Genomic DNA, 26,190 nt, shown 5'->3' with positions numbered 1-26,190 from the left:
ACCAAACATTTTTAAATAATCGGCAACTTAATGTATTTAAAGTAAAATTGCAAAATAAATTTGAGCTGGTTCTAAACAAATCCCTATCGACTCTGATTTTTAAAAATGTTTTAGAAGAACAAACATGCCTGAGAATCGAGAAGGAAGACGCACGGCCGGCCGGCTGCGGGATGGAGCTCCCCGCGCAGAGCGGGCGTCACCTCCATCGGCCGTAAGGAAACGCGGAGCCACCACGGCCGCTCAGGTTTTCCTGAGCTGCGGTCCCATCCGAGACACCGGCGTTGTCACCGGCGCCCTCGGTCCCGTGTCCTGACCTTGACAGTGAAGAGGTGCTGTAGTCGAGGCATCATAGGCTGCCCCTCAATGTCACATGGGGGGGGGGTTGTTTTCCTTTTTAATCCTTACCCGAGGGTATGGTTTTATTGATTGAAAGAGAGAGGGAGGGGCGGGGGAGAGAGAGAGAGAGAGAGAGAGAGAGAGAGAGAGAGAGAGAGAGAGAGAGAGAGAGAGACATTGCTCAATTGCCTCCCACTCGGGCCCCTGACAGGGGATCGAACCCACAACCATGTGCCCTGACCAGGAACCAAACCTGTCACCCTCTGGTGCACAGGACGGCGCTCCAACCAACTGAGCCACCAGCCAGGCTCCTGTCAATGGTTTTTAAAATCCCAAAAAGAATTATAAACTTCTTGGACATATACAGATTACCGAAACGGGCCACAAAACCGAAAAATCTAAAATAAAAGCGGTGCAGCCCTACCCCCGGGAACCACGTTGCAACGAAAGAAACACAGTTACGGGGCTGTGACGCCATCACCTGCTGGTCCCTTGGAAGTTCACCTGCTTCAAATGTACGGCAGAGTGTGAACCGCAGGGCGTCACCTTCGTGTCCTGGGACTTCAGCTCACGACCGATTTATTGACTCTGATCGTGTCTTTAAGATCGAAATGTAGTATTTGCCCACTGTTAATGGCGTGAAGACCAGGAGAATCAAGAACCAACTGAGCCCTGGCTGCTGTTGTTCAGTGGGTAGAGCGGCGGCCGGCGGACCCAAGGGTCCCGGGTTCGATTCCAGTCCTGGCCCAGACCCTGGTCGGGGCTCGTGCAGGAGGCAACCAGTCGCTGTGTTCCTCTCACCTCGATGTTTCTGTCTTTCCCGCTCTCTTCCACTCTCTCTAAAAATCAATGGGAAAATATCCTCAGGCGAGGATTTTTTTAAAAAATGGAAAGAACATTTTTTAAAAAAAAAGAACAAACTGAAATCTGACAGCAATGGTACAATTCAGTGGTTCTGTGCAAGAGGGACAATTAACTAGAAAAAGAGAATCAGATCTTCAGGAGGACAACACTAGGAGACGTGACAAAGGATGGATAGTCTGAAGTCGCCCGAAGAAACCGCGAGCATAAAGCCTCCACACAGAAGACCAGACACTCGGTAGCGAGAGGGGCCCAGTCACGGCACGTGCACGGCCACCCAACCACCTTCCTGACTTTCGTAAAAGAAGAAACTCCGAAAGCTCGTCCGGAATAAAACAAACCTGTGACGCGTTTTCTGGTGATGTCATCTTAGTGAGTTTCAACTGGGAGGCATTTGAAATGGAATGTCGATAAATCAATGATGAAATTATCCTCATGTTCTAGACGTCAGAGGAGGAGCAACACCAGGGGCAATGGCCACGTCACATGGAATGAGTCACACCTCACAGCCAGGCTCTCTCTCTGGTCAACGTTGGTCCTGGAGCACTTCATATTTTTATATAAACATATTTTTTATTGAGTTCAGAGAGGAAGGGAGAGGGAGAGAGAGAGATAGAAGCATGAACGATGAGAGAGAATCATGGACCGGCTGCCTCCTGCAGGCCCTACACTGGGGACTGAGCCCGCAACCTCGGCCTGTGCCCTGACCGGGAGTCGAACCGTGACCTCCTGGTTCCTAGGTCGACGCTCAACCGCTGAGCCACACCGGCCGGGCCAGTTTTGGACTTTGGATCTGACTCCACGGCAGCGAATCGGGAAAGACCCCACTCACACCCAAGTGGCCCTTCTTCCCTCGGGCCAGTGCAGCCCAGCACGGCCTGGGCAAAGGTCGGAGGAGACGCCCACTGCACTGGACGCCGGACGCCCCATTGCTGGGCGTGGACAGACCACCAGGCGCCTGGAGCCCACCTGTCGTCCGGGATGGGCACGCGGTCAGTATCCTCGCAGGTCCCCAGGGCTGCCTCTCCCGGCCCCTCCGCAGGGAGTCCCAAACCCATTGCAGACAGAGAACCCCATGGGGTGAACAGCGGTGGCCCCACTGAGCCAGAGCCCTGAAGGCAAGGAAGGTTCTGGAATGAGGACCCCTTAGGAAGCGTGAGTCTAGCCCGGCCGGCGTGGCTCAGTGGTTGAGCGTCGACCTCTGAACCAGGAGGTCAGGATTCGATTCCCGGTCGGGGCACAGGCCCGAGCTCCAACGTGGGGCAGGCAGGAGGCAGCTGATGAATGATTCTCTATTATCTGTTTCTGTCTCTCTCTCCCTCTCCCTTTTTCTCTCTGAAATCAATGAAAAATACATATATTTTAAAAAAAGAAAGTGTGAGTCTATGCAGCCAGGTGACCCACCAGAGCCCAGTGACTGTCCTAACGACACCTCCTGCCAGGGTTCGTGCCAACAGAGGTTCTGACAGGGACCCAGATGCTCCGAGGAGCCGGCAGGCACGGAGGTGGGCAGCGGCCCGAACCCGCACAGCTCCGCCGGGAAGGCACGCCCGGCTGCCGCCCACAGTCTGAGGATTCGAATAAAATTAAAAACCGGTGGAAGGACATCAAAAACACAGCCCACGGGAGGAGGAGGGTAAATTGGAAACGTCTGCTCCGCGAAGACGCCGGGTGCGCGCACAGAGAACAAGCCGCCGACGACGGGAGAAGCACTGGCCGGCCACGCGTCCAGCCGAGGACTCGCGTCCAGATTGCACGCCCAGCAGCCGGGAGACAAACAACCGCTTTGTAAAACGGGCCAAGCGTTTAGCAGACGCGGAACCGGGAAAAATCGACCAACAGCAAAGCCGCCTGCAGAAAAGGCGCCCGCCCCCCTCGCCTTCGGAAACGCAAATCAAAGCCACCGAGAGCCCTGGCTGGTGCGGCTCAGTGGACAGAGCCTCGGCCTGCGGACGGCAGGGTCCCGGGTTCGGTTCCCGGTCGGGGCGCAGGCCCGGGTTTCAGACGCCATCCCCAGTGGGGGACAAGCAGGAGGCAGCCGATCGATGATTCTCTCTCATCACTGATGTTTCTCTCTCTCCCACTCCCTTCCTCTCTGAAATCAATAAAAATAAAAAATAAAATAAAAAACACAGAGAGACGCCCCTGCACACCTGCTGGATTAGCTCAGATGCAAAAGGAAACAGAGAACTGAGGACACTCAGCTAGAATTCCCGCCGCACGCGGGCCGGCCATGCTGGGAGCCCTGCTGGCTGGGTGGTTCCGGTGGCTAGAACATCATCACATCCACCAAAAAGGTTGTGGGTTCGATTCCCGGTCAGGGCACATACCTAGGTTGTGAGCTCAGTCCCTGGTGGGGGTGCATACGGGAGGCAACCGATCAATGTTTCTCTCTCACATCCATGCTTCTCTCTCCGTCTCTCTCTGTCCTTCTCTCTCTCTCTCTCTCTCTCTCTCTCTTATCCATAAACATATCCTTGGGTGAGGATTTTAAAAAATAAAAATGAAAGTTTATGTTCCCATAAAAACTTGAATCCCAATGTTCATAGAAAATTTATTCACAATCTACAAAAAATATATATGGAAACCACACAAATGTCCTCCAACCAGCAAAGGGACAAGCTACGTGTGAAACGTTCCGGCCACGAAACCCTGCTCAGTGGTGAAAGGGGACAAACTACCGAGACGACATTCGCAGGATCAGAAACGTCGGGTCCCAGGTGTTTGGGGGGCGTGAAGGGCCCACGAGAGAGTCCGGGTGAGGCTCGGTGTCGTCAGAAGGTGGTGAGCGGCCTGTTCACGCCTAGACCCACGGAACGGCACCCTGGAGAGCGGCCTTCCCCACCCGTGAATTTTAAGAGAGCACGTTTGTTAGAAGGATGTGAAGAGTAACCAGGAGGGAAGAAGTTTCCTTTCAAAGTGGCCTTGCCCCCCAGTTCAGCGACCATTACAAGGAAACCCACCCATCGGCCTTCACAGTCATAAACCAGGGGGGAGAGAGGTCCCTGCAGGGCCCGGGGTCCGAGAGGCCTGGCCCTGGAGCAAAGTGGGAGCAGAGAGCAAACTAGGAGGCCTTCCCAGAGGAGGCCGGAGCCCAGGGCGTGGCCATGGGGAGGCAGGGGCGCAGGTGCACGGACGAGGCCGATTCCAAGGTGGTCGGGGTGTGGGTGAGACGGGCACACACAGACCCAGCAGCTGCCCACGCTCCGGCAGCAGAGGGGGGAGAGGCTCCTCACAGCCCTGGGGCCGTCAGAGGGACATGGGGGGGGGGGGGACGACCACCGCGCGGGTGTTCCTAGCGCCTCCCGTGCCCGGCGCCCTCCGAGCGGGGGGTGCGCCCTGACTCCCTTCACCCGCGAGGCCGCGGGACCCTTTTACTACCCGTGGGCGCGGGAAAGTGACGGCCCCGGTCAGCGTGGGGTCAGGGGGAGGGCGGGGTTCACACCAGGCCGAAGGCACGTTCACACCAGTGCTGGGCTGTGGTCTGACGCGGGGAGTGTGACGCTCAGAGCTGTCATTTCACCCAGACACCAAGCCTGCTCCTCTGAGCATCGTCTTTCCCTGGGGGACGCCTGCCCCCACGCCCGCCCCCAGACTCACTCCAGTTCTGGTCACACCTGCGTGGCTTTGCCCAGCACAGGGGTGCGTGCACACACACACACACAGACACACACTCATACATATACAGTCATACACACACTCACACACATTCATATACACACATTCACACATGCACTCACACACACAGACACACATGCACACACACTCACACACACTCACACACTCACATACACACATTCACACACTCACACACACACTCACACACACTCATACACACACACTCTCATATCCACACTCACACACACACACCCCATATGAACACTCACACTCCCACACCCTCACACACACACTCCAGGTGCACATGGCCCCCCAGGAAGCTGCGGGGACGTAGAGTCGAACACCCTGGAACCACCAGGAGACGCTGGCTCCTACCAGTAATAACTAGTCTTTTCCAAAGGAGACGGGCGCCTCCGAGCAGCTGTGGGCCCGTGACGTCGGAGCAGCGCAGCCAATAAATTAGTTTCATGTGGAAACCGGGTCGGCCCTGGGTGAACAGGACCCGGACATGACGAACTCATTACGGAGCAGACAGCCTGGCAGGCCTCCTCCCGCCCGCCTCGCGGATCCGCTCAGATGCAGGCAAGATGGGCTGTCTAGACGCCCCCCCCCCACGCGGGCTCCCTCCCCTCCCCGCCCGCCTGCCCACCCCCAGCCCCCAAGGCCTTCCTCCCAGCCGGGTCGGCTGCGGCCACACTTCAAGTCTCAGCTCTGAGGTCACCTCCCCAGGGGCCACCACCCAGCTGCCCATGGGGCCCCCCTGCGCCCCCTCCCGAGGGGACCCCGGTATCTGAGCATTTCCTTCACCTAACATAGTAACGTCTCTACGCTTTTTTTTTTTAATCCTCACCCAAGGATATTTTTCCATCAATTTTTAGAGAGCAGAAGAGAGAGGGAAAGACAGAGAAACATGATGTGAGAGAACCACAGCGGCTGGTTGCCTCCTGCACGAGCCTGGACCGGGGCCGGGGCCAGGGAGGAGCCTGCAATCCAGGTTCGTGCCCTTGACTGGAATCGAACCCGGGACCCTTTGGTTTGCAGGCCGACACTCTATCCCTGAGGAGGTGACATGAGCCAAGGCAGCCGTTGGCCCAGCAGCCTCGGCGGGCAGCGTTCTCACCAGCGGGGTTTGGGGAGCTCAGAGTCGGAGGCCTGGGGCCGAGGCTGCCCCCTGGTGGCAGCCGGCTCTCCACCTCCCTCCAACTCCAGGACGGTCCTCACCCATCATCCCTCGCACCTCCACGGGGGCCCTGGGCCGTGAATCACTTCTCTCTGTCAAGGTTATATTTTCTTGTTTTAAAAGAGCACCTATTCTTCTTCTGGTTCTGAGGGTGAAAAAAGTGGCTTTTTTTTTTTTTTTTTTTTTTGGCTGAGAAGGTGGCTGGGTTTTTCAATATATTCATGCAAACGAGATATTTCATCTCATGGATTTTATCCCAGTTCTGTCTCTGCACATTTTAAATAAATTAAGATGAAATAAATCCGTTTTATTATATTACCCGGTGCCATCTCCGTGAAATAATGCCCGTATTTGTATTTCCTAAGGAATGTTGACGTGGCTAAAAATGTTGCCGCAAGTGTAATCTTTGAGGATTGGGCTGCCAGGAAAAAGAATAAATCTCGGCCTTTGTTTGGAGCCGGAGTGGCACCACTTTTGATGGAAATGGCCCGAAGCAGCCACCCTCAAAGCACGGACATGGCGGCAAGTCCGCAGAACGGGTCGCCGCGGCTCAGAAGCAAGCGTGCGCGCCTCCCTTTGTTTGCTTAGCGTCTGTCCTCTCTCCCCAGCCCAGCCCCCCTCCCCCACGCCGGAGATCGACGACAGGGCTCCCGTCTTAGGGAAGGAGGAAGGAGGTGTGGTGGGCGGCCGAGCTGCCCTGGGTGGCCACCAGCCGTCCCCACGCGGCAGCCTTGGGGCTCCAGACCACGTTCCCCGGGCCCCGCGAGGGCGCTGACCGCAGACACGGTGCGTCCGCACCCCTTCCTTCAGAGCGGCAGGACCGCAGGGCCCCCCAGAGATGCCCTGAGCTCAGCACCGTCTCACGCCCTTCGAAGGACATGCGTGGCCGGCACCTGCGAGGCCATCCTGCGGGAAGCCGGCCTCGGGGACAAGCAGGGCTCACCCCGCCAGGCGATGACCCGGGGTCGCCAAGAACAGGTGAGACCGAAGGAGAGTCCAGCCTGTCACCACCAGGGTCACACCACGTCCTCCCAGCAGCTGGCTCTCCTGGGACCCGGGGTGTGAGCAGGACGCTCAGTGGGACAGCGGGAGGCGGGCACCTCTGCTTGCTCCCTCCTCCTCCTTGCCCCTCCGTTTGCGTTTCTCTCTCCGTTGGCTTTACGCTCAATGTGTACATTGGAGGGTGGACAGACAGGTGGACGAGTCCCTGTACCCAGCCCAGCTGTCTCGGAACAACAGACCTGGCCTGGCCGGCGTGGCTCAGGGGTTGAGCATCGACCTAGAAACCAGGAGGTCAGGGTTCGATTCCCAGTCGGGGCACAGGCCTGGGTTGCGGGCTTGATCTCCAGTGAGGGGTGTGCAGGAGGCAGCTGATCCATGATTCTCACTCATCACTGATGCTTCTCTCTCTCTCTACCTCTCCCTTCCTCTCTGAAGTCAATAAAAAGATGTTTTTGTTAAGAGAGAAAGTACCTCCAGACCCATCTGGGAGCACCCTCAGACCCACAGGGTGACACGTATCCTGCGAGCCGGGATCCTCCGTCCATTAAACCAAGGCGGCCTGCACGTCCCCTCCTGCCATGGGGAGCAAACCCCACACCTTGGGGCGAGGCCGGCGAGTCCTGAGCGGGCCCCTCCTCCCGCCGTCAGTGCCAATGGCGTCCCGTCTGACGGGCCACTTTTGACAAAATGCAGGCGCCACAGACACATAAACACGCCAGCGCCTTTGGAGCTGATGTATGGTTGCATTTAATAACCATTTGTTTGCATATTTCTTATCATGCTAATGAATATAATTACTTTAATTTATGCCATCAAGCGATGATTCTCTTCTGATCTATACGTCACTTAAATGTGTAGTGTTAGCATTTTGCACAAACTGGCACATTGGAGAAAGGCGGAACTTGGAGCCACCGTCCCCGGTCGGTCAGCCGGGCCTGGGGCCGCGACACCAGCTCTGTGCTGGGCCCCCCTGAGCACCCCCACTGGCCGGGGGGCCTTCTCCGAAAAGCACGCACTTTCCCTCCCAGGAGGAGGCCTCGGGGCACTGCCCCAGCACAATGCTCAACGCGCCATCATGAAAACGGGCTTCGTGCCCGTTAATGGTTTCCCTGACGGTAAAAGTAACGCATCTTTATTTTAAGAAAATGAACACAGGCGGTCACAGAGAGGGTCGATGGAGAGGATGAGTTGGACTTCTACGTTCAAAACACTTAGAAATATGTATGTACTTAGATGTGTAAGCATATCTGAAATGACTGGCCCCGGCCGCCGTGGCTCAATGGGTGAGCGTCAACCTATGAACCAACCAGGGGGCCACGGTTCAATTCCCGGTCAGAGCACAGGCCCGGGTGGTGGGCTCCATCCCCAGTGTGGGGCGTGCAGGAAGCAGCCGACCCATGATTTTCTCTCCTCATTGATGTTTCTCTCTCTCTTTCCCTCGCCCTTCCTCTCTGATGTGAATAATAATAAAATATATTTACATAAATAAAATAAAATGCAGTGGATACGGCCAGCGATGTTCTGATGGGTCAGAAAGCATGACATTCCCTGAACTACCGGGGAGGGTGGATCGGACCTAGAAAAGCATCGACTCAGAGAAGAACCACAGCAATGAAGCGAGGGCCCCCGGGAGGTGCCAGCCTGAGGCCAATGCAGGGTGTGTGGAGGGGTTCCCTGGGGCACTTGCAGAGCATTGGTTGAGAACTGCATTGGGAGAAGCCATGTGGGTCGCCCCTAGTCGTGTCCTACCCCTGACCAGTGATGGGCACCGGCCTGCAGGCCAGGCTGTGTCTGCCAGGACCTCCTCCACATCCACAGTGCAGGCGACAAGCTGCAGACAAAGGTGAGAAATGACCTGAGGCACCAGGCCTGAGCCTCGGCCGCCCACCCAGAGCCCTCGTGCAATCGTCGGCCAGGGCTCTGACTCCACACCATGCAGCCCGCCAGCAAGCTCCTCCCCCACCGCGTCCGGCAGGGCCCTGGAGCCCGAGGGCCACGGGCAAAGGGAATCGGTCACAACAGCCACATGGCCCAGGACGCACTCTCCGTCCCCCATGCGGGGCCATCTGCCCCTCTTCCCAGGAGGTGCTCCTCCTCCCGGCCAGGTCCTTTCCCACAAGATGCACCGGTGGCCCCGCCTGGAGGCTCCTTGCCATTCAAACAGCACCCGGGGGGCCAGTGGGAGCCCCTCGGGGGCGATGACCAAGCAGACGGAAGGACAGCCGTGGCTCTGAAAGGCATCTCGTCATTGGCACTACAGCCCACAAACGTAGACGGAGCCTACGTGCCAAAGCCACCACTGAGCACGCTGCTCCCATGGACATCCAAGCAGAACCCAGCGTCTCCTAACAGAACAGCCAAAATGTCCAGAATTTAACTAAAGAACCAGAAAATCACAACGTGAGTGAGAAAACACAACCCACAGAGGCCAGCGCTGAGAGGCGTCAGATCCTGGAAGTAACTGCCGTGGATCTGAAAGCAGCTGCCATGAACGTGCTTCCATCAGCCATTGGATGTCCTCTTACAGCCAATGAAAAGCTAGGAAAATCCCAGCAAAGAAGCATTAACTGGTTAAGAAGAGCTGGATGGAAATTACAGAACCGAAAAGGTCTATCACAGAAGTAAAAGCCTGCCGGGGAGACTCCGCCTTGAGTGGGGTTCACGGAAGATAACATCAATGGACCTGAGGACAAACCCATCTGAACAACAGGCAGAAGATCGATTTTTAAAAAATGAAGAGAGATGCGGGGGCCCGTGGCCATAAGCAAAAGATGCAAGAGTCGTATCACTGGAGTCCCGGGAGGAGTGTGGGGTGAAAGAGTATTCAGAGAAACGGGGCTGAAAACGTCCCAGATTTGGCAAAAGATGTAAAACCCACAGATTCAAACAGGTCAGCAGACTTCAAGTAAGATAAGCATCCCCCCACCCAAAACAAATCCATGCTAAGGCACATCCTAGTTAGGTTTCTGAGAACAAAAGAAAATAGAGAACCTTAAACACAGCAAGAAGAGAAAGACAACGCATCACCAAGGGAGAACCTGAATCAAAGGACAGCCGGTTTCTCGTCTAAAACCGTGAAGGCGAGATGGGAAGAACTGTCAACTGAGAGTTCTACACCCAACTGAACTAGCCTCTGGAGCCGAAGAAGAAGGAAAGCTATGCTTCATGCAAACACGGGGGGTCGGGGCTGGCAAGTAAGGCAAGGACGCCTCTTGGGTTTTTACTACATGACCTTGACTCTTCCCGTGCATTTACGCTCCCAAATAAATTTTATAATCAGTGGAACCATTTCCATAAGAATGTTGTTGAACCTTTACCTGGTGTCGGTTAATTTGGGGAGAATATACACCATTACAATACTGAGCGTTCTCATCCAAAAAATAAGATAAATAATTGCCAGGGATCCTTGTTTTGCTCATGATTTGAATGGAAGTGTTTCTGATTATTTCACCACTACTATAGATCTGTGGTCGATGCCTTTACCTTGCTATTGGAATTTGTCTTCTGTTTCTCATACACAGTAATATATTGGGGGCGGGGGGGGGGGTGACTTATCATAAAAGAACAATTTTTTTAAAAAAATACGTTGACTTCTTTTATGATTTGAATACCAAAGATGTGCTAGTCTTATAGAATTAGTTGGTTAGCTTCCCAATTTATAGCATAAGAATTATTTATTTGTGGAATACGTGGTAGATCTAAATAATAAAAACATCTGGGCTTGATGTTCTCCATAAGACTATATTTTTTACTAGGTCTCTAGTCTCTTGAATAGAAATCAGCATAGATTTTCTACTCCTTCAGCTAATTTTGGTCATTTATTTTTTACAAAATTATGCATTTCATCTACTTTTTCAAAGTTATGAGTATGAAGAAAGTATCTTATAAAATGTAATTCCCTCTGCATCTGTAATTGCACCCCCTTATCTCATTCGTGATGCTGCTGGTTTATACTCTCTCCTTTTTATTAATCAAATTTGAGGAAGGTTTTATAGATCAGTTCTAACAGCTTTGTTTTCCTTGTTTATTTTATTCGTGTCAGTTTCTATCTTCATTTCCTACTTCTACTCTGCGCAGATTTGATTTTTTGTTGTTGTTGCTCTTTTTCTAGTCTCCGGAATATTATGCGTGGTCCATTTGATTTCAATTTTCCTCATTTTCTAATCTACGTATTTAAGTCCATAAATTTTCCTCTGATTGTTGCTTTGGCCACACCTCACGGGGTTTTAATATTTAATGCTCTATTGCTCGTTTCTAAATAGTAATCTCCACTTTTTATTTCCTTACGAGCACAAGACTTTTTATGTCTTTTTCTGTTTATTAGGATGGAGATTTATTTCCTGGTTCCTGGGTTAGTTTCTCGTTTGGTCAGAGAATGAGGCCGACATGATCGTTACCCTTCGGAGTCGGCCGAGATGTCCTTTGTTGTCTCGTGTACGATCCTCTGTGTGGGTGGGCTGTGTATGTCTCTATACATTTGTTTGTACCGGATTGTTCGTTATGTCGCTGTTTTTGTGCGTGATTATTTTTCTCTGCTTGAAAACGTCACTTCTTTAAAAAGGGTGGAATTTTCCGGCTGTGATTGCAGATTTGTCCATTTATCTCTGTTTTCCTATTTGCGTCTGTTTTGTTTGTTTTTGATGCTTCCGTTTTATATTTTCCTACATTTTTAAGGGCACGGGGTGCACAATTGTTACAACATCTTGGATTTTTTTAACACTATGAATGCTCCTGTGTGATCTTTAACGTGACTCAAATGGCACCTAAGCCACATGAAACGTAGTGCTGCTAGGCCAACGTCCGGACTCCGTTTCTCTCCTCTGTGTGACTTGTTATTTTGGAACCAGCACCACCCAGGCGGGGACACCCCCGCGGCCGCTCAGGCTGATGCTGAGGATGGGGGACCCCCCGGACTCTGGGGCACAGCCCTGCCCACTGCATCTCACGAGGAACCGGGTCCAAGTGTGCGTTTTCCCTCGTGATAAGTTTTTGCACCACGACTGCGCCCCCCCCCGAGTCAGGACGGGAGGTTCGGAGACGCATTTGGGGGATCAGGAGGCTCCCCTTGGTGTCCGTTTACAAACGCTTTCCCAAGCCCAGCAGTTTCCTCTCCTTATCAGAGGCAACAGATTCAAACAGGAGGGCAGGAAGCCAATGACAAGGGTAAGTGTCTCTCCCCCGCACCACACACACACACACACACACACACACACACACACTCACACACTCACATACACACACACATACACACGCACACACGCACATGCACACGCACGCGCACACACGCACACACACTCACACTTGCGCGCGCACACTCCGTGCAGCCCAGCGAGGCTGACAGCTGCTGTGCGCCCCTCGGCCTCTCCCTGCACTGGCCGTGCTGATGGGGTCAGTGGGGCTGTGAAGCCAGCAGGGGAGGGGGTGCCTGCTGTCACCAACCCGGTTCCCCAGGAACAGAGCAGACGCAGACACCCGGGCGCAGGTGCGCAGATGCAGCGTCTGTGGGCTCTTTGGTGCTGGGAGGGGAGCGCGGGTGTGGGGAGCACAGGTGCCTTCTTTTAGGGGCGACGGCAGCAGGAATTCACGGAAACCAGTGAGGTCTGATGGGCAGCACAGACCAGGGGACGCGTTTGTGGGGGGCAGTGGGACTCCAGCATCACGTCTGTGTTGCGTCTAAGCAGGCGGCGGCCCGCTGTGCAGGCGGCGGCCCGCTGTGCAGGCGGCCAAGTCCTGTCCCTGGTCAAGCGGCTGGAGGACAAGCAGCCTCGCGTGGACACCGCCAGGACCGGCGAAGGGAAATGCAGGGTGCCTGGTGACATTCCAATTTCTGGAGAATGGCAAATACGTTTTGGGTATAAATATGTCCCAAATACGCATGCGACATACTTAGGCTTTTAAATAATGGACTAACATGCTACATACTAAAATATAATTTTAATATCAGTATGCCCCATGGATATTTGAGACATATTTATGCTTAAAAAAAAAAAGATTGTGCCCTGACCGGTTGGCTCAGTGAATAGAGCATCGGCCTGCGGACTGGAGGGTCCCAGGTTCGATTCCAGTCAAGGGCATGTACCTGGGTTGCGGGCACATCCCCAGTGGAGGGTGTGCAGGAGGCAGCTGATCGATGTTTCTCTCCCATCGATGTTTCTAACTCTCTATCCCTACCCCTTCCTCTCTGTAAAAAATCAATAAAATATATTTTTTTAAAAAAGATTGGTTGTCTAAAGCTCACATTTAACCAGACATCCCGTGTATTGCATCGGGCAGTGCTGCTCAGGGTGTCCCTGTGGCCGTGCTGAGGTGGGAACCAGGTGTGAGCGCTCACTGCCGTCTGCCGTCAGCAGCAGCCCTGGCTGCAGTGTCCACACTGAGCCCGCCCGGCCCCCCGGCCGCAGGGGCTGGCCACGCGTGGCGCACGGTCCTCCTCCCCTCCATCAGCTCCCGGAGACGGCTCAGTCCCCTTCAGGGAGCTGCCTTCAGGGAGCTGCCTTCAGGGAGCTGCCTTCAGGCCCACCGGCGCTGGCAGCTGAGCCACGCCGCCCAGAACATGGACCCGGAGGCGAGAGCCATGCGCGCAGCCCAGCGACCGCGGTGTCCGGGGGAGAAAACGGGAAGAGATGGAATCGCCTCACCCTAGCCACTAACCCCCGTGCCACGGCACCTTGGTCAAACGAAGCAGCAGAAGTCATGAGACCAGGGAGGGCCCGGCAGCCGCGTGTCCCCTGGCGCAGCGGGCGGGGGGCGGGGGGAGCCCTCCTCTGCCTCGGCCTCGGGCCCAGAACGAGGGCCAGTGCCCTCCGGCACCCGCAGCCACAGCCCTAGCCCGGCCCCGGGACACCTCTCCGCCTGCTCGCCTCCGCCTCTGCCACCCTCAGCCCAGCCCAGGCTTCCTGTTCGGTCTGCGCCGTGTTTCCTGTTGGAATTAATTACCAATATTTGAAAAATTAGGGAATTTGCCAGGCAAATCCGGGTTCCTGTTTCCCTTCACGCATCAGAAGCTCCTGTAACACCGGGCCTCTGTCGGTCCAGTTGTGGGAGCCGAGAGCAGCCGCCCTGGGGACCGGACACACATCTGCCAGTTCTCCCGGTCCCCGACGCCCTGCTGTCTGACTCCAGCGCATGGGGCACCAGGCAGGGCCCACACTTGGCCCCTGAGGACCACAGAGGGAACACAGGCAGCCTCTGCCCTTCCCAGCGCCCCCCGCCCCCGCCTCTCAGAGGAACCACGCTGTGGGCACAGGTGAGCACAGGTGAGCACTGCTGTCATTCCCCCAAGGCCTGAGGCCCACCACCCACCACCCCAGCCTCAGAGCTGGGAACCGCCTAGAAAATGATCTAAACCAGCGGTTCTCCAGCTTCCTAACGCCGCGGCCCTTTCATACAGCTCCTCATGTGGTGGGGACCCCCAACCATAAAATTATTCTCGTTGCTGCTTCATAACTGTAATGTTGCTGCTGTTATGAGTCGTCCTGTAAATATCTGATAGGCAGGATGTATTTTCATTGTTACAAATTGAACATCAGGAAAGCACAGTGATTAATCACAAAACAATACGTAATTATATGTGTGTTTTCCGATGGTCTTAGGCGACCCCTGTGAAAGGGTCGTTCGACCCCCAGAGGGGTCGCGGCCCACAGGTTGAGAATCCCTGAATTCTACACAGAAAAGAAGCACCTTCGACAAACCTGGAATAAAGCCAGGGCCCAAGGTAAATCCGGGGCATGAGCCGTAGGCCCATTTCACAGACCCTGGCCACTGAGGCCACAGCCCCATTCACCCCGACTCCATTCTTCCTAACGTCCAGAACCAAGGTCCCCAGTGCGGGTGGAGGGACGGGTGTTTTAATCGATGTCTTGAGTGCCGACGGGGGGGAATGGTTCTGATTGGCTGATGCAGAAATTGGGATTCTGGGCCGAGCCTGACAAAGGATAATGTATCTTTAAGCTTAGGTGCCCTTCAGGGACTGTATTGGATAAATGTCTCCTGAAAAGCCTGTAAATATTCCATCGCCTCCCTGTCATTACTACCATGAAATGATAATGAAGCATGAAAGAAATATAATTCCATATTCAGATGACAGCATTAGCCTCCATAAGCAAACTGAAATATTTATTAGTAAAATGCTCAGTATCTACGCCTGTAATCTAAAAAAAGGACAAAAATGTTTTATAATAAAAAAGAGATTGAGTGCAGAGGTAAAATCTGGTTGGCTGGTTTTATTGCTTATTATTAAATCCTGGCAAAACAATTATTTTTTTCTTTTCATTAGTAAGACACCCAAATTAAAACTATGCCCTCCGGCTGCGGGGTTTTACAGTAGTGATTAAAAACAAGGAATGGTGATGCATGGGGCTTCTGACAATGGCATAATCAGATTCATTCATATTGTTCAATCTTTCACTGACAAATATTTTTACAGTGAACTCCACCAAACAAAGAGTCACATGCAACAACTATCAATACAGAGGAATCAAGAAACCTCCTTATTATTTAAACGGCGAAGTGATACCACGTTGCCACAGCCTCGATACAAATATTACAGTGCAGTTAATTAGGGTAATTATTGCCTAAATTGTGCTTAATTGTCTTACGCTGAATGGGACGTGTGAACAGAGCTCTTTTGAGCTTTTCGGGATGCGTAGGTGCCGGTGAACTGCTCCGTCATAATTTAATAAGTTCCGATGGTATTTCCTATGAGTCAGGAAATACATCTGAATACGAGCAAAGAGAGAAACGTCGCCACGGGCCCTGACCTCCGTTTCACCTTATTGGAAAAGAGGGGGAGATGAGTCATTTAGTGGAACCCAGGTCACAGCACACTGGGCGCATTCCTTTCAGGAAAAGGGACAGAGAGAAGCAGGGTCTTTGAAGTGAATGAAAAATTAGACATTCAAGTGACCACGATCAATTCTGAAACACAGCGCGACATTAATTACAGTTTTGCATCAGAAGCAGGAACGCAGGTCTCAGACAATCGGCGTCATTTATCTCGAGCCGCTCGCTATCGGAGGCGATTAAAGAGCCGAACCGGCCCCGCTGCCGGGCCGGGGGCCTGGCGGCCGCGGAGCACAAATGATTAACTCCCAATTATGCCGGGGACGCGCCGGACACTCCAGACACTTCAGCGCACAGAGTGCGCGGCGAGTCCCGGGAGCCGGAGAGGGACAGGCGCGCGGCTCTCTATCAAAGCCCAGCGCGGCCACCGCCGACGAGATCCAGATAAATTGCAAGGAGACCTGACAGCCGCTGCCGGGAGCTGGCTCGGCAGAACCCAGATCTCTAATTTCTATCTGTTTTGAATTGCTCGCCTGGTATTTGCATTTTTATACAATCAGTTGAAAGGATTTGTTCTCTCTGCTCCCTTCTACGGGCCACTCCGGCTGCACTGCTTCCCCTCACACAGGCAGCGTCCAGGACCTGTCTTGGGGTCGGGGTGGGGGGGTTGTGGGGGGGGGGGAGATTCCGTGTCCCAAATGCACTTGCCCCGAAGCCCGAGAGGCCATTGGTGTCCGGGGGGCCCAGGAGGCCCCGAGCCATCGTCCCCAGAAGAAGCTCAATGAATAAATATGCACCGCACAGCCAGCCAGCTCCTCAGCTCCTCTGGGAAAACCGTGACGTCAGGGGCGCTGGGGTGGGGCGGGGCGGGGACTGGGGCGAACGTCCAACACCCATCCCTCCAGGGGCGGCGGGGACTCCGCTCACACGTGGACAAGAGGAAAAGCTGCTCCCAGTGGCCAGGCACCCCGAACTCTTTAAGAAAACTGGACCCCTGAGTTGTTTCAGAGAATTCCTTCTTTTTTTTTTTTTTAATGTCGTTTCATATTCTTAAAGTAAATAAGAGAACCACCCTGCTGGCTAAGGGAAGGCGCTTCGGATGGCCCATCCCGCTCGGGGCCGCCCAGCCTGCCTCCCGGTCCGTGCCTTGGATGTGACACCCATCCAAGTGGTTGTGAAGGGACCGCTTAAGCTGCAAGAACACAGGATGTGAGACTAACCGATGTCTCCCTGGCCGTGGATGGCACACGGTGGGAACCACGGGCATTCGTGATAATCCCCCCAAAGACCCATTCAGTTTCTCCCTCAAATTCACATGTCGGACAATCACAGCTCAGCAAAGGGTCCTCCCCCCTCAACCCACAGCTACGCCACGGAACACGACGCAGACGTAAGAAAAGATGAAATGCCTCCACTTGTGCCCACGTGGGTGGGTCCTGGGAGCATCGTGTATGTGAAGTAAGCAGATGGAACGGACCAGAATCGTCTGGCTTCGTGCACCAGCGAGCAAGAGAACAAAAAGACAAACAGGTACGACGAACACAGATGCGAAAATCCCAGACAATCGGCATGCAGTAAAAGGACAATGGGCGCTAAACGGAACCCCTCGTAGCCACGGCGACAGTACTGGGGTCCCAGCGCGGAGGGGCGAGGGCAGGATGAAGTGGGTCAAGGGGTCAAGGAGACAGAGGCGAGGCTGAGTGGGGAGCACACAGATGCCCTATTGTAAAGCCGAACACCTGAAAGTTATATGAGGTTATTACCCAGCATGACCCCAGCGCCTCTAGAACAGTGACGGCGAACCTATGACACGCGTGTCAGAGGTGACACGCGAACTCATTTTTTTGGTTGATTTTTCTTTGTTAAATGGCATTTAACTATATAAAATAAATATCAAAATTATAAGTCTTTGTTTTACTCTGGTTGCAAAGATCAAAAAATGTGTATATGTGACACGGCACCAGAGTTAAGTTAGGGTTTTTCAAAACGCTGGCACGCCGAGCTCAAAAGGTGCGCCATCACTGCTCTATAATAATAAAAGCATACCTGGTAATATGCTCATTAGACCGGACGTTCTTCCGGACGTCCTTCCTTCCAGCCAAAGCGGCGCCGGGCGGGGGCCGAGGCAGAGGCGGGCGCCGAGGTGGTGGGGGCCAAGGCCCTTGCAAGAATTCCGTGCATCGGGCCTCTGGTTTAATAATAAGAAATAAACAACAACAACAATAGCTATGATTAGGATTATCAGAGCACGCACTCCAAGCCCACACGCCCACGTCTGGGTAAATCCAAGGGTTACACTGGAGGCTCAGAGGTGGCAGACGTGGAGAAAGCAGAGGTCGGGGAGACTGTGGGACCCACATCCCACGCTGGCAAACAAGAGCCCAGGGAGGGGAAGGCGGGTGCCCCAGCTGAACCCCCAGACAGAAGTGAGGTCAGTCTCGCGTGGATAAAAAGCCATGGCACATGGACACCCTGGAACAGGATGCAGCCATGAGAAAGGAGATCGCATTCCCTCTGAGGCAGCAGGGAGGCCGGGGAGAGCCTCGGGCTCCGTGAAACCAGCCAATCGGGGACAGGCAAGGGTCCCAGGATCGCACTCACGTGTGGAATCTAAGCAACAGAATAAACGGATGCTCAGAGTGGATCCAGGGAAGCAGGGAACAGGGTGCGGAACCTCAGAGGGAAGGCGGGAGGGAGGGTGGGCGGAGGGATCAACCAAAGACCGTGCGTGCATCTATGCATGGCCCGTGGCACGGACAGTGGGGTGCTGAGGGCCTGGGGGGCGGGGGGGCTGGAGGGAGCCAGTGGGGGAGGAGGGAACATACGTAATATTTTCAACAATAAAGGTTAAAAAGAAAAAAGTGAGGTCAACCGAACCCCATCCCCGTCACCTGTAAGTCACCCGCTCGCTGCAGAGGTTGAGAAAGCCGGTCGGTGGGCGGCCCAGCTCGGCAGAGGGATGGCTGCTGGGAGCGCAGAGGGGAAGAGACGGGCCCAGGGACACCTCTCCTTTCCCTGGGCGGCCCCAGCCCACCTGCTCCACATGCTCACCTCCCCCATCCTCCTCACCTGGCAGCCCAGGCCCAGCTTCCTCCCAGGTGAGCTCTCGCGGCTCCGTGCCGTCAGCTCTGCCTGTGGCTCTTTGAGGTGCAGCCCCCCAGCCTGGGGCTGTCCAAGGGGAGCAAAGGCCCCTGAGATGAGGGCAGCTGCCCCCGGCCTGCAGGCTGCTCCCCTCTCCTGGGCCTGGGGAGACGCCCTCCGTCCCCCTGCCTGGCCTGGGGTTAGCGGTGGGGATGCTGCTTCACCTGCAGGGGTGACGGGGAGTAGAGGGGCCCTGGGGGAGTCGTGCCCCTCTCCTTGCCGGCCGGATCCAGGGGCTCAGAGCCTGGCTTCCTCCCTCACAAAAGGAAGCCGATGGATCGTGCCGGACGCCCAGGGCCGCCGGCTGAGCTGGGAGTGACTGCAGGCTGGTCTGCGCCCAGCTCACCTGGCCGCTCACCTGACCACACTCACAGCCTTCTCTAAATACCAGCGACCTCTGACCTTGACTTCACACCCCGGCCAGAGCCGCCCGCCCCCATCCCTGAGCCCCTGGGCTGTGCCTGCCGGGTCCCCCACCCCTGCCCGCCGCCCCCTTCCCTCTGGGAAAGGCCACCCAGCTTCGCTGCTGGGGAAAGACGCCTTGTGTCTTTGCTTCTCTGATTTTATTTCAGAATCTGCAGGGGGCAGCCCCCCCCCCCCCACACACACACACACCCCTGAACAGAGGTGGCTTCTCTTACCCGCACGCACGTGTGTGAGAAGCTCTCCTGCTGCAGGTGGGGCTCTGGGGGCCTGGGCTCTGCATCGGCCCATTTCACAGATCTCGGCCGTCCCAGAACCCCCACCTCGGGTCCTTGGGAACACACCTGGGGTCCTAACAAGGACGGGCTCAGCCGGGAAGGGGGGGTGAGGCTTGGCTGCCCGGGCCTGCCTGCCGAGCTGCTTCCAGACCTCCCCGGGCAGGTGCTGGTGTCGCGGAGACTGTGAGGAGCTGCTTGGGGAAAACGCACGTGCGCCCCAGCCGCTGTGGCTCCGCTGGTTGAGCCTTGTCTGTGCCCCAAAAGGTCACGGGTTCAATTCCCGGTCAGGGCACTCACCCAGGTTCCGGGTCCAGGTGTGTGCATGAGGCAACTGATCAATGTTTCTCTCTCACCTTGATGTTTCTCTCCCCCCGCCCCCCCCCCTTCCTTCCTCTCTCTCTAAAAAAAAAAAAAAAAAAAAAAATCAGCCTAACCGGTTTGGCTCAGTGCATAGGGTGTCGGCCTTCAGACTGAAAGGTCCCAGGTTCGATTCCGGTCAAGGGCATGTACCTGGGTTGCGGGCACATCCCCACTGGGAGGTGTGCAGGAGGCAGCTGATCGATGTTTCTCTCTCATTGATGTTTCTGACTCTCTATCCCTCTCCCTTCCTCTCTGTAAAAAAATCAATAAAATATATATTTTTAAAAATAAATAAATAAATAAAAATCAATAAAAGCATAAATTGGGGGGGAAAAAGAAAAAAACAAACGTGTGGTTGTCCGACCAATGAACCCCTCCCATTCGCCTCCCCAGTAACAGGCGTCTACGTTCTCGCGGACCTGGGCCTTGTGCCTGCTCACTGCCCTTCCACGTCCATGTCCGGGGTTGCCTGTCTGAAGGTGTGTCGGCTGCCAGCGGCCGGAAGGAGGCCAGGGGCCAGGGGCCAGCTCCTGACTCATTGAACACCCGAACTTGCCGCGGTCCTCCCCCCTGCTGCGCGGTGATGCCACACTTCGCGGCGTCCGACACGTCAATACGCCGTGAATCTGAAAAACAGCGTCCCGGGGGCTTTGCAGAGAGCAGGCCGCTCCCAGTTGATGCTGCTTTTTTTCACCGTTATTTTCTTCTGTTTCCCACAATGCCTCGGCTCGAGCAAACAGAAGCTGAGTGATTACCCCGAAGTGTGCTAGATGAACTGGAAAAAGTCTATTCAAACAAAGCTCATTAGTTCTGATACCTCCGGGGCGATGACAAATTAAGCGTCTGGTGAGTGTGCGTCCAGACAAAGGAGGGACGCGGGGAACAGGGCTGAGCGAGGCGCGGTGTCAATAGTCCCCCTGGAAAAGGTAGAAATTACCGTCGGAGCTAAAACGGAATCCCTTTAAGGACCGTGTACGAGATAGATCATCCCTTCGCCCTGCAGTGCGTGGGGGAGCCGGCCCTGATGGATTCCCGCGGCCGGGAGCGGCCGCCCGGCCAGGTGTGCACCCGCCAGGCCCACCTCACACCTCCGCCCCGAAGGCCTGGCGCCGCGGGGAATCCGCCCAAGCTCCCGGCGCAGAGCCACGGGGGCCGGAGCCGCTGGCTGCTGGGTCTCAGGCCGCAGCCGCCCGGCTTCGAAGGGCACCAGGACCGTCAGGTGACCGTGTGCTCCCAGCCCCGGTGCACACAGAGCCCCCTGGCTTCTGACTCCCGGCGTGTGAGCCCGTCCACGTGAGCATCTTCGGGAATTCTAGAACCTGGCCTGGAGGCCTCGTGACTGGTTGTTGAATGAATGAAGCACAGATGCACGATGGAGGGAGGGCGGGGAGGCGTCAGGGTGGGCCGCGCGGGGCTCTCCGACCGGCCCTGGGTTTTCCGTAGGCGCGGCGGCCGCCACGTACACCTGCCTGACGGGCTCGCAGCCTTGTGGCCTGTTGTCGGGATTTCCAGCTCCCAGACGGACGACATGGGGAGGCCTCGGAGAGCCCCCCGTCTCGGGGTGACGTGGCCCCCAGGCCCATTCCTGCTGCTCTTCCTTCTCATTTGAAATACGTGCCACTACAACGTTCAGATTTGTCACAAATGCCCTAGCGACCAGCTTCTTCGGCAGCTCGGAGACCTGGCTGAGCTGAGCCGGTGCCGCCACACAGCGCAGACGGCCAGGACGGAACCCCAACTGCCCTTTGAGGAGGATGCCCACGCCCAGAGCCTCCGCCCAGCCCACGGCCCCCGGTCCCACCAGTCTGGCCCCTGAGGCACATGAGCTCACAGCTCTGGCCTGTCAGTCACAGGGCAGGAGACCAGGAAGTGGGCGGCTGGCAGAGCCCAGAGTGTGCCTGTGGCAGCCAGGGTCACCCCCAGGCCAGCGTTCTCCCAGCCACCACGCCCTCTCCCTGTGGAGCCACCTGCTCCCTCCTCTGGTTTTGCCTCTCGGGGTCCCCCTCCCTCTCGGGGTCCCTCTGCCTCTCGGGGTCCCTCTCCCTCTTGGGGTCCCTCTCCCTCTGGGGTCCCCCTCCCTCTCAGGGTCCCTCTGCCTCTTGGGGTCCCTCTCCCTCTGGGGTCCCCCTCCCTCTCGGGGTCCCTCTCCCTCTGGGGTCCCCCTCCCTCTCGGGGTCCCTCTCCCTCTCGGGGTCCCTCTCCCTCTCGGGGTCCGCCTCCCTCTCGGGGTCCCTCTGCCTCTCGGCGAGGCCGGCTCCAGCACGTGAGCAGCTGTGTTCTTGTTCCGACAGCTCCTTTGCACACCCGCCCGTCAACATGACAGTATCTGGGAGTGTGGAGGGTTCTTCATCGTACCAGTAATAGAAGCTCATTCCTGAGACACGTGGGCACGTGGATAAGAAACTAAGCCACCGGGCCCGCCGCCAGCCAGGCCGCGCTCGGCAGGCCTGTGTGGTGTCATGGTCCCTCTCGCTAAGCTCCATGTCGGTGCCCAGGGTGCCCAGGCCCAGGCCTCTCGGACACACTCACACCCTCGTCCTCTCTCCAGCCCCACAGCTCCACGCCTCAGCCCTCCGCTCCGAGGTCACCACTCGGTCAGCACCCCCCTCTCCCCGCCGTGGGCACTGGCTTCCTCTGCCCCATTCTCTCCGCTGGAATTTCCCTGCCACGGCTCACACTCAACATCCAAAAATGCTCCCCCAAAGCTCCGTGAATGCAGAGGGGCCCCCACACAGCACTGGCACCCCAGCTCCACCGAGCCCCGGCCCCTCCGATCGGATAATTTAAAAGGTTGATACTTTGGTCCTAGCCTGTTGGGCTCAGTGGACAGAACATCAGCCTGTGAACTGAAGGGTCCCCGGTTTGATTCCGGTCAAGGGCACGTACCTCAGTTGCAAGCTTGATCCCCGGCCTCTGAGGCTGTGGGGACAAGGAGGTGGGGAAGGGGTTCCCTATCCCTCCTCACTCACCAGCATGTACCTCGTGTCGGCAGGAACGAATTGTTTTTTCAATACATGTTTTTATTTATTTCAAAGAGGAAGGGAAAGGGAGGGAGGGAGAGAGAGAGAGAGAGAGAGAGAGAGAGAGAGAGAGAGACATCAATGACGAGAGAGAACCATGGATCGGCTGCCTCCTGCACGCCCCCTACAGGAGATGGAACCCACAGCCCAGCATGTGCCCTGACCGGGAATCGAACCGTGACCTCCTGGCTCACTCCACCACTGAGCCACCCGGCTGGGCCTAATAGAAAGTCTTCATCACTCTTTCTCACCCAAAATGTCCTTGCCTGTTTATTACTCATTTAATCCTCCAAACGAACTTTCCCCGAAGTGAAGTTTTGGGGGAAAGAAATGTCTTTCTGTTTCTGAAATTATCTTCACATTTATTATCTTCTTCCATATCCATCACGAATGCTTCTGAGCAGCTTGTCTGCAAGCCCAGCCCTGGGCTCTCGGTGACCCTGAGGGGTCTGTCACGAGGAGGGGGCGGGGGAGAGAATGACAAGCCAGCTCCCCATGAGCCCTCGGGGTAGAGGACAGTGTCCTCAGGGCAAAGTCCCCTGACTGCCCAGATTAGCAGCTGGGGGAGCCCTGGTCCCCTGGCCTGAGCCCTCCTCCGGCACTCGCCAGCCTGGGCCCCCGTTGACCGCAGAGGATGAGGACGGAGGGACGGAGGTGTCAGGGGCCAGGGGAGGGCCAGGGAGGTGGGGAAGGGGCATCACCCCAAGCACACAGACCCTGGAGCAGCCAGACCCCGAGGACCGGGAGAGCATACAGCAGGTGCTCGTCTGTGCTGGGCGTGGACGGGCAGCCTGCTCCTGGGAGCGTGGGTCGTGTCCCCTGAGGGTTTTGCTCCTGTTCCAGGGAGACGGCCTGGGGCCAGGACAGCGCTGTCTCGCCCTCGTTTTGAAGGATATTTTTTATCTTAAAATATTCAGTTTTCTTGAACATCTCAAAACAAAATCTGACTTGGAAATAGTGCTTCTCTCTGTGGTGGTGGGTTGGGAGGAAAAGGTGGAGCGATTGAGAAGCACAGACTGGTAGTTACGAGAGAGTCCCGGGGTGTGCAGCACAGCACGGAGCAGGGCCAGCCATGTTCTAACAACCACGCCAGGAGCCGGTGGTGCCGGGACGAGCAGGGGCCGCCCTGGGAAGGAAGCGTAAGATTTCCTAACCGCGGGGCTGCACGCGGGACACTCCTCCCGAGTGACGCTGAAGGTAAAGTGCAACTGAAAAATAGAAAAAGCAGCCACTGCGCAGGGACCTCGGCACGCAGTCGGTGGGCGAGGAGGGGGACCCCTGCTCAGGGCGCCCTGCCACTCCACCTGCAAAAGGCGTTGGAACGAATGGAACTCCAGGCACCAACCCTGCTCCCTGTCGGGTCCAGACCTATCTGCAGGAGGCTGTGACGGACACGGCTCTTCATGGGCAGTTTTCATGCAAAACCACTTTGTGTGCGAATATCGCAGGAGCAGGAAGGCCGAGGCTTCCTCCTGGGGAGACGCCGGCGATGAAATCGCCCTTGACCGTCGGCCTGTTCCCATCAGCGTTATCCTGGGCCCCAGAGCACAAACAGGGCACGTAGGGGAACGAAGCTGCAGGCGCCTCTGAGAGCGGGAGAGGCGGGTGGGCCCGGCTGACCCAGCGTCCTTCCTCACCACGCCAACAGCGGCCTGGCCACGGCCGAGGTGGAGGAGAATCCAGCTGTCACCAGCGCTGGGTCCCTTCCCTCCAATCCTGCTGCCTGGGCAGAGCTGCTGTGGGCTCAGCGCTTGAGGGGTCCCCACCCCAGGAGGCACCAGGTGGAGGCACACGGGGCCACCCCCACAGCCCAGGAGGCCTCGTCGAGAGCTGCTTGCACGTGCGGCCGTGTCAGGCGAGGCCGGGAGCCCAGGAGCCGGTGGGCATCCTGAGGAGGGGTCCAGGCTGGGCCTGAAGGGACAGGTGGGCAGAGTCTGAAGAAGCCAGGAGAATGGAAAGGGTGTGGGGGGGGAGTGAGATCAGCGGGCTGGGGCCTCTTTTCCTGGCCACCGGAGCCTCCGAACTGTGACTTCCCCGCCCGCCCAGGGTCACCGGCATGTGCACCCCGGAGCCCCCGCCCTTCCTCTCGGCACAAAGCCCGCTCTCATTCCCGTGCGGCGGGTGAGAGGCAGGTAGGGAACAATGCTATCTGTGCGGGCGGCACCCAAAATACGACTGCCATTTATCCCCTCTGTGGAATTAGAGCGCGCCCGCCGTAATGAATCATCCCCCCGCCCCCACCGCCTCGGCTCCAGTCCCCATTCAGGGCCTCTCACCGCATCGCAGGCTAAGAATAACCCACCGGGCGAGTGCACGTCTTCCCGAGACAATGCGGGGCCCAGACGGGCATTGTGGGCCTGAGAGCGATGCCCACGGGGGAGGGGCACCGACCGGGCTGGGGCCGGGTGGGCATCGTGGCGGGAGGAGGACAATGCCCACAGCGAAGGGAAGGAGGGTCCCAGGGCGCGGGCTGCGGGGGAACCTGGGTCCCGGCTGCACCTGGGAGCAGGGACTAGGGCCGCGCCCAGGCTGCTCCCCCACCGGGTTGCTCCTGTCGGTGCCCAGGTCCCACGCAGAAACCTCTGCCACAGGAAGAGGAGCCCACCGCCCACCGCCCACCGCCCGTGCCCTCACCCTTCATTCAGGGGGAGGTTTCTCAGCACGTCTTCAGCACAGCCTCATCCCAGCCCCGCCCACTCAGCCTGCAGCTGGCCCCGCCCCAGCCTGCAGCTGGCCCCGCCCCAGGCCTGCAATTGGCCCCGCCCCAGCCTGCAATTGGCCCCGCCCCAGGCCTGCAGCTGGCCCCGCCCCAGGCCTGCAGCTGGCCCCGCCCCAGGCCTGCAGTTGGCCCCGCCCCGGCCTGCAGTGGGTCCCGCCCCAGCCTGCAGCTGGCCCCGCCCCAGGCCTGCAGTTGGCCCCGCCCCGGCCTGCAGTTGGCCCCGCCCCGGCCTGCAGTTGGTCCCGCCCCAGGCCTGCAGTTGGTCCCGCCCCGGCCTGCAGTTGGCCCCGGCCTGCAGCTGGCCCCGCCCCAGCCTGCAGTTGGCCCCGCCCTACATGGAGCTGGTCCCGCCTCCCTCACCTAGTCCCTGCCCAGTGCAGGCTGGTGGCAGCAGGTGGCTCCCTGGGGCTCTGACCTGGGACCCCCACTCACCCTGGGCAGGGGCAGCAGACCCGGGCTTGCCCTGTAACG

Source organism: Myotis nattereri (genome assembly GCF_964212035.1).
Source record: "Myotis nattereri genome assembly, chromosome: 15".
NCBI classification, from domain to species: Eukaryota; Metazoa; Chordata; class Mammalia; order Chiroptera; family Vespertilionidae; genus Myotis; species Myotis nattereri.
The sequence above is the reverse complement of the archived record's forward strand: the minus strand, read 5'-3'. Positions refer to the sequence as shown.